Source organism: Humulus lupulus, chromosome 8 (genome assembly GCF_963169125.1).
Source record: "Humulus lupulus chromosome 8, drHumLupu1.1, whole genome shotgun sequence".
NCBI classification, from domain to species: domain Eukaryota; kingdom Viridiplantae; phylum Streptophyta; class Magnoliopsida; order Rosales; family Cannabaceae; genus Humulus; species Humulus lupulus.
The window spans coordinates 166,473,834-166,482,554 of NC_084800.1; positions in this window are offsets into that span (position 1 = coordinate 166,473,834).

Below are 8,721 nucleotides of genomic sequence, written 5' to 3' on the forward strand. Positions count from 1 at the left end.
CCTCAAAACCTTGGGCATTCCTTTTGCTCGGTTCCTAGAGTGGTCCTCGGAACCTGGTCCTCGGAAGCTTGAGTATTCCTCTTGTTCTATTCCTAAAGTAGTCCTCGAAACCTTGAGATTTCATTTTGCTTGGTTCCTAGAGATGTCCTCAGAACCTTGAGCATTCCTCTTGCCCGCTTCCTAGAGTGGTCCTCGGAACCTTGAGAATTCATTTTGCTTGGTTCCAAGAGTGGTCCTCGGAACCTTGAGCATTCATTTTTCATAGTTCCTAGAGAGCTCCCTGGAACCTTGAGCATTCATTTTGCTGGGTTCCTAGAGTGGTGGAACCTTGAGAATTTATGTTGGTTTGATCATAGAGAGGTCCTCAGAACCTTGAGCATTCCTTTTGCTTGGTTCCTAGAATGGTCCTCGAAACCTTGAGCGTTCATCTTACTCGATTCCTAGAGTGGTCCTCGGAGCCTTGACCATTCATTCTTGCTCTGTTTTTAGAGTAGTCCTCAGAACCTTGAGCATTACTCTTGCTTGGTTCCTAGGTAGGTCCTCAAAACCTAGAGAATTCATTTTAGTTGGTTGATAGAGTGGTACTCGGAACCTTGAGAATTCATTTGGCTTGGTTCCTAGAGAGGTCCTCGGAACCTTGAGCTTTCCTCTTGCGTGGTTCCTAGAGAGGTCCTCGGAACCTTGAGCATTGCTCTTGCTCTGTTCCTAAAGAGGTCCCCAGAACCTTGAGCATTCCTTTTGCTCGATTCCTAGAGTGGTCCTAGAAACCTTGAGCATTCCTCTTTCTCAGATCCTACAGTTGTCCTCGGAAGCTTGAGCATTCATTTTGCTAGGTTCGTTGAGAGTTACTCGGAACCTTAAGCATTCCTTTTGCTTTGTTTCTAGAGAGGTCCTTTGAACCTTGAGCATTAATTTTTCCTGGTTCCTAGAAAGGTCCTCGAAACCTTGAGCATTCCTTTTGCTTGGTCCCTAGAGAGTTCCTCGGAACCTTGAGCATTCATTTTGCATGGTTCCTAGAGAGGTCCCTGGAACCTTTAGCATTCCTTTTGCTTGGTTCCTAGAGAGTTCCTCGGAACCTTGAGCATTCTTCTTCCTCGGTTCATAGATTGTTCCTTGGAACCTTGAGCATTCATTCTTTCTTTGTTCCTAAAGTGGTCCTCAAAACCTTGAGCAATCCTCTTGCTTGTTTCCTAGGAGTTCCACGGAACCTAGAGCATTCATTTTTCTTGGTTCCTAGAGAGGTCCTCAGAACCTTGAGCATTCTTTTGGCTTGGTTCATAGAGAGGTCCTCGGAACCTTGAGCTTTCCTCTTGCCCAGTTCCAAGAGTGGTCCTTGGAACCTTGAGCATTCATTTTTCTTAGTTCCTAAAGAGGTCCTCGGAAGCTTGAGCATTCCTCTTTCTTGGTTCCTAGTGGTCCTCGAAACTTTGAGCATTCATTTTGCTTGGTTCCTAGAGAGGTCCTAAGAACCTTAATCATTCCTCTTGCTCAGTCCCTAGAGAAGTCCTCGAAACCTTGAGCATTCATTTTTCTTGGTTCCTAGAGAGCTCCTCAGATCCTTCAGCATTCGTCTTGCTCGGTTCCTAGAGTGGTCCTCAGAACGTGGACCTCAGAACCTTGAGTATTCCTTTTGCTTGGTTCCTGGAGAGGTCCCTAGAAACTTGAGCATTACTTTTGCTTGGTTTATAGAGAGGTCCTTGGAACCTTGAGCATTCCTCTTACTCGATTCCTAGAGTGATCCTCAGATCCTTGAACATTCATTCTTGCTTGGTTCCTAGAGTTGTCCTCAGAACCTTGAGCATTCCTCTTGCTTGGTTCCTAGAGAGGTCCTCGGAACGCATTCATTTTAATTGGTTGATAGAGTGGTCCTCCGAACCTTGAGCATTCATTTGGCTTGGTTCCTAGAGAGGTCCTTGAAACCTTGATCTTTTCTCTTGCCTGGTTCCTAGAGAGGTCCTCGGAACCTTCAGCATTGCTCTTGCTCGATTCCTAAAGAGGTCCTCGGAACCTTGAGCATTCCTTTTGCTCAGTTTCTAGAGTGGTCCTCGAAACCTTGAGCATTCCTCTTTCTCAGATCCTAGAGTGGTCCTCAGAACCTTGAGCATTCATTTTGCTTGGTTCGTATAGAGGTACTCGGAACCTTGAGCATTCCTTTTGCTTTGTTCCTAGAGAGGTCCTCGGAACCTTGAGCATTAATTTTCCCAGGTTCCTAGAGAGGTCATCAGAACCTTGAGCATTCCTTTTGCTTTGTCCCTAGAGAGTTCCTAAGAACCTTGAGCATTCATTTTTCTTGGTTCCTAAAGAGGTCCCAGGAACCTTGAGCATTCCTTTTTCTTGGTTCCTAGAGAGGTCCTCAGAACCTTGAGCATTCTTCTTCCTTGGTTCATAGAGTGTTCCTTTGAACCTTGAGCAATCCTCTTGCTTGGTTCCTAGGGAGGTCCTCAGAACCTAGAGCATTCATTTTGCTTGGTTTCTAGAGAGGTCCTCGGAACCTTGAGCATTCCTTTGGCTTGGTTCATAGAGAGGACCTCGGAACCTTAAGCTTTTCTCTTTGGCGGTTCCGAGAGTGTTCCTTGGAACCTTGAGCATTCATTTTGCTTGGTTCATAAAGGGGTCCTCGGAACCTTGAGCATTCCTCTTGGTTGGTTCCTAGTGGTCCTCGAAACTTTGAGCATTCATTTCGCTTGGTTCCTAGAGAGGTCTTAGGAACCTTGAGCATTCCTCTTGCTCGGTTCCTAGAGTGGTCCTCGGAACCTTGAGCATTCATTTTGCTTGGTTCTTAGAGAGGTCCTCAGATCCTTCGCAATTCCTCTTGCTCGGTTCCTAGAGTGATCCTCAGAACGATGAACATTCATTCTTGAACGGTTCCTCGAGTGGTCCTCGAAACGTGGTCCTCGAAACTTTGAGCATTCCTTTTGCTTGGTTCCTAGAGAGGTCCTCAGAACAATGAGCATTCCTCTTGCTCAGTTCCTAGAGTGGTCCTCGGAGCCTTGAGTATTCATTTTGCTTGGTTCCTAGAGAGGTACTCGGAACCTTGAGCATTCCTTTTGCTTGGTTCCTAGAGAGGTCCTCAGAACCTTGAGCATTCATTTGCTTGGTGCCTAGAGAGGTCCTAGGAACCTTGAGCATTCCTTTTGCTTGGTTCCTAGAGAGTGTTATGAAAAAATTGTTTTTCCTCAATGGAAATGATTATAATATTACAACTCTATGCATTAATATTACAAATAAAAATAGATTGATTAAATAAGGTTACAACTCTATAACTGAAAATTACAAATAAACAAAGAAAAGGAAGAAGATGATGATGAAGAAGAGAATAGTGAGATACAACTCTAAGCAAAAGATTACAAGTAAAATAAAGTGTTTGGACCAAAAGAAAAGATTACAACTCTTAAACAAAATATACAAGTAAATAGAACAAGAGAATAAGAAGAACAGTAATAGAATAAAAAGAAGAACAAAAACACAAGCAAACTCTCACTTACACAACCTAAGTGAAGAGGGTTGGGGATCACCAACTTGAACAAGGTTTAAAACCTTTGTCCAAAACTTATTTCCCCATAACTCAAGCACTAAGGGATCTCTCTCAGATATTGGAAAAGCTTTCTGGAATTATCAAGCCTCAAGGTGTTTCTAGCCTAGTGCTTTAATGGATAGAAATGTTGTCTTTCAAGTGAGCTATAGGCTCCTATTTATAGAGTTTAGAGACCCCCTTTGAATTTAAAATTCCACCAACCCCCATGGCTGTTACCAATGTTTAATTGGATTAATATGGAATTAAAAATGAGATTTGGGAGTTATTTGGGTTTTTTGAGCCGTTCAACAAAGATTGAAAAAACTGAAAATTTGGTCAGTTTTGGCCTGTGGCCGCGGCCACTGAATGTTGGTGGCCGCGGCCACCGACCAATTTCAGCACAAAAAATGTGCTATTTTTCCAAACAGTTCCAAACCCTCCCAAATGATTTTGTAACTCCCAAAACACATTATTGGGGTTTAAATCATATCTCTAACAGCCATATCACATATGGCTTTATGAAATTCATCTCAATATTGTGTAACAACAAATTTACACAATAAAGGGTAATATTTGGAAGTTACAAATTTGTAACACCAAATATGTTACATTATTTGGATATATCTTATATATCTAAATATTGTAACTCTCTATTATATGTTACAATATGTGACACACTTTGTCACATTTATTTAATCTAAAACATTATATTATAATATAATATAATATTACATTATATTATAATATAATATTACATTATATTATAATATAATATAATATTACATTATATTATAAAATAATATAACACAGAGGTCCTCGGAACCTTGAGAATTCATTTTCCTTGGTTCCTAGAGAGGTCCTTGGAACCTTGAGCATTCCTTTTGCTTGTTTCAAAGAGAGGTCATTGAAACCTTGGGCATTCCTCTTGCTCGATTCCAAGAGAGGTCATCAAAACCTTGAGCATTCCTTTTGCTCGGTTCCTACAATGGTCCTTGGAACTTTGAGCATTCCTCTTGCTCGGTTCCTAGAGTTGTCCTCGGAACCTTGAGGATTCATTTTGCTTGGTTCCTAGAGAGGTACTCACAACCTTGAGCATTCCTTTTGCTTGGTTCCTTGAGAGGTCCTCGGAACCTTGAGCATTCATTTTGCTTGGTTCCTAGAGAGGTCCTCGGAACTTTTAGAATTCCTTTTGCTTGGTCCCTAGAAAGGTCCTCGGAACCTTGAGCAATCATTTTTCTTGGTTCCTAGAGATTTCCCTGGAACCTTGAGCATTCCTTTTGCTTGGTTCCTAGAGAGATCCTCGGAACCTTGAGCATTCCTCTTACTTAACTCCTAAAGTGGTCCTCGAAGCCTTGAGCATTCATTCTTTCTCGGTTCCTAGAGTTGTCCTCAGAATCTTGAGCATTCCTCTTGCTTGGTTCCTAGGGAGGTCCTCAGAACCTAGTGCATTCATTTTACTTGCTTGATAGAGTGATCCTCGAAACCTTGAGAATTCATTTTTTTTGTTCCAAGAGATTTCCTAGGAACCTTGAGCTTTCCTCTTGCCTGGTTTCGAGAGTGGTCCTTGGAACCTTGAGCATTCAGTTTGCTTGGTTCCTTGAGAGGTCCTTAGAACCTTGAGCATTCATTTTGCTTGGTTCCTAGAGAGCTACTCAGAACCTTGAGCATTCATTTTGCTTGGTTGCTAGAGTGGTGGAACCTTGAGAATTCATGTTTCTTGGTTCCTAGAGTAGTCCTCAGAACCATGAGCATTCATTTTTCTTGGTTCCTAGAGAAGTCCTCAAAACCTTTATAATTCCTCTTGCTTGGTTCCTAGTGATTCTCATAACCTTGAGCATTCATTTTGCTTTGTTCATAGAGAGGTCCTTGGAACCTTGAGCATTCCTCTTTCTTGGTTCCTAGAGTGTTCCTCGGAATCTTGAGCATTCATTGTGCTTGGTTCCTAGAGAGGTCCTCGAAAACTTGAGCATTCCTCTTGCTCGGTTCCTAGAGTGGTCCTCAGAACCTTGAGCATTCATTCTTTCTCGGTTCCTAGAGTGGTCCTCGGAACCTTGAGCATTCCTTTTGCTTGGTTCCTAGAGAGCTCCTCAGAACCTTAAGCATTCATTCTTGCTCGGTTCCTAGAGTTGTCCTCAGAACCTTGAGCATTCCTCTTGCTTGGTTCCTAGGGAGGTCCTCGGAACCTAGAGCATTCATTTTTCATGGTTCATAAAAAGGTCCTCAAAACCTTAAGCATTCATTTGGCTTGGTTCCTAGAGAGGTCCTCGGAACCTTGAGCTTTCCTCTTGTCCGGTTCTGAGAGTGGTCCTTGGAACCTTGGGCATTCATTTTGCTTGGTTGCTAGAGTGATCCTCGGAACCTTGTGCATTCATTTTGCTTGTTTCCTAGAGAGCTCCTTGAAACCTTGAGCATTCATTTTGCTTGGTTCCTAGAGAGGGCCTCGGAGCCTTGAGCATTCATTTTTCTTGGTTCCAAGAGAGGTACTCGGAACCATAAGCATTCCTTTTGCTTGGTTCCACAAGAGGTCCTCAGAACCTTGAGCATTCATTTTTCATGGTTCCTAGAGAGGTCCTCGGAACCTTTGAGCATTCATTTTGCTTGGTTCCTAGAGAGATCCTTGGAACCTTGAGCATTCCTCTTGCTCGGTTTCTAGAGATGTCCTTGGAACCTTGAGCATTCCTTTTGCTTGATTCCTAGAGAGATCCTTGTAACCTTGAGGATTCCTCTTGCTCGGTTCCTAGAGTGGTCCTTGGATGCTTGAACATTCATTTTGCTTGGTTCGTAGTGTTCCTCGGAACCTTGAGCATTGATCTTGCTTAGTTCCTAGAGTGATCCACGAAACCTGATCCTCAGAACCTTGAGCATTCCTTTTGCTTGTTTCCTAGAGTGGTCCTCGAAACCTTGAGCATTCATTTTTCTTGGTTCCTAGTTGTCCTTGGAACCTTGAGCATTCCTCTTGCTCGGTTCCTAGAGTTGTCCTTGAAACCTTGAGCTTTCATTTCGCTTGGTTCCTAGTGGTCCTCGGAACCTTGAGCATCCCTCTTGCTCGTTTCCTAGAGAGGTTCTCGGAACCTCGAGCATTCTTTTTGCTAAGTTCCTAGAGTGGTTCTCGGGACTTAGTCCTCTGAACCTTGAGCATTCCTTTTGCTTGGTTCCTATACAGGTCCTCGAAACCTTAAGCATTCCTCTTGCTCGGTTCCTAGAGTGGACCTTGGAACCTTGAGCATTCATTCTTTCTCGGTTCCTAGAGTGGTCCTCGGAACCTTGAGCATTCCTTTTGCTTGGTTCCTTCTAGTCCTCAGAAACTTGAGCATTCATCTTTTCTATCTTAGATCTTGGAACTCCTCACCTAGCCCTGAAGTGGAGCATCTCGGACAAGCTCGCCCAATTAGCGTACGAGCATCTTAGATCTTCTTACTGTTACTTTTAAAGGAAGGGGTGAAGTCAAGTAATGACATGCCCGAGACCTAAAGATTTGGTCCTCATGAAAGAGAGAGTTTACATGATAAGTCAGCCTTATGCAAACACACTACAAGAAAATAAGAGTTTTATGACTTTATTTGGGAGACATTGGAAGTCTACAATGTCTCCCAATTGGGGAGACGTTGTTGCTAGGGTCATTGTAGGTATATATCCCACGTCTCCCATTGGGAGACGTGGGAAGTCCCTAGGAGACATCCAACGTCTCCCATTGGGAGAGGTGAGTTACTTCCCACGTCTCCCACCTCTCCCAGTGGGAGACATTGAAAGTCTCTCACATTTAAAAAAAAAATTATAATTAATATTATTTTCATTTGATTTAATAATTAATTAAATTGAAATTATTTTAATTTAAATTGAAATGATTTTAATCTAAATTTAATTTTATTTAATAATCAATTAAATTGAAAGAAAAAAATATACTTGTTAGGCATATACAAGAAATACAATATTTGTTAGACATATTCAAAATGAACAAATATTGCATTGTGTATGAAGAAAGAGGTAAAAAAAACAAAAACAAAAAACCTATCAACTCATCAATTTGTGCCTCTGAATATGATGTGCTTGTTAGCTGCAAGAAATATAAAGTAAAATATATTAATTAATTATTTGATTACATTTATTATTAAAAAAATTTGTAAATTTTAATTAATAATACCGTTCTCAAGTAATGCCCGGGACTCGCATGTTCAATCAAATCCTTCAACATCCTCATTAAGTAGTATCCACATGCCACATTGTCCGGTTGGTGTGGACACTAATTATTTAAAAATATGAGTAATTTATTATTAAATTGAAACTTTTTAAAAAATGCATACATATTATTCTACTTAATTATTATAAATGTTCAAAAATGTATGCTGAAGTTACTTACCTGAGGTTGCTTAATGCGTAGAGTATCAGGGATCTCGACATCAGGAAGATTCATAGAGAAAAAAAGATTGAAAGCGCTGATGATCACTGATACAATCTCCTCACGGTTATTTAGCTCTGAATTCACCGGATCACAACAATAAACATGATATGCATATGGTGCCAAAATAAGCAACATCCAACGTTCACTATATAAGAAAAACAAAAAAATTATAGCTCAAATGTTAAACAAAGGAATTATTGATATGGGTCGGAAAAATGACAACTTTTTAAATTTACCCATGGTTCCAAGGGACAAGCATAACTTGTTCTTTTGATTTTACGTCATTGCAACATCTGAACAGATTCTGAACACGATCGTCGAATGAACTCCCTTGAGTGGTGACGATATTAGGATTGACAAATAAAACTTATTTTGGCGACCTTGTTGTACCACATATCTGTAAATGAACCTAATACAAAAATATGAAAATTTGTTATATGAATGAATAAATCAAATTAGAAAATTAAATGAACAAACTTATTTGTGAGATATATACCTCATGTAGCTGACGACTACTACTTGTCCAATCTTCTCCTTTCGAGCAAACTGAAGTATGTCATCATTAAATATATAACAGTGAGACATATCTTGATCAAAAACTTTAGACTCTATGCCTAGATTGACACACTCACCATCATCCCAATGAGATACAATATTCTGTAATCGTTCCAATGGAGTGTGGGCCAATTGTGTTGGAGGAGTTTGTTGTCGTCTTCTTTCTCGAGGTTGTTGTGTTGATGGAGCTCTTGGTCGTTGTGATTTGGTCCTACTTGTAGAAGGAGTCTATATACAATTATATCAACAATTA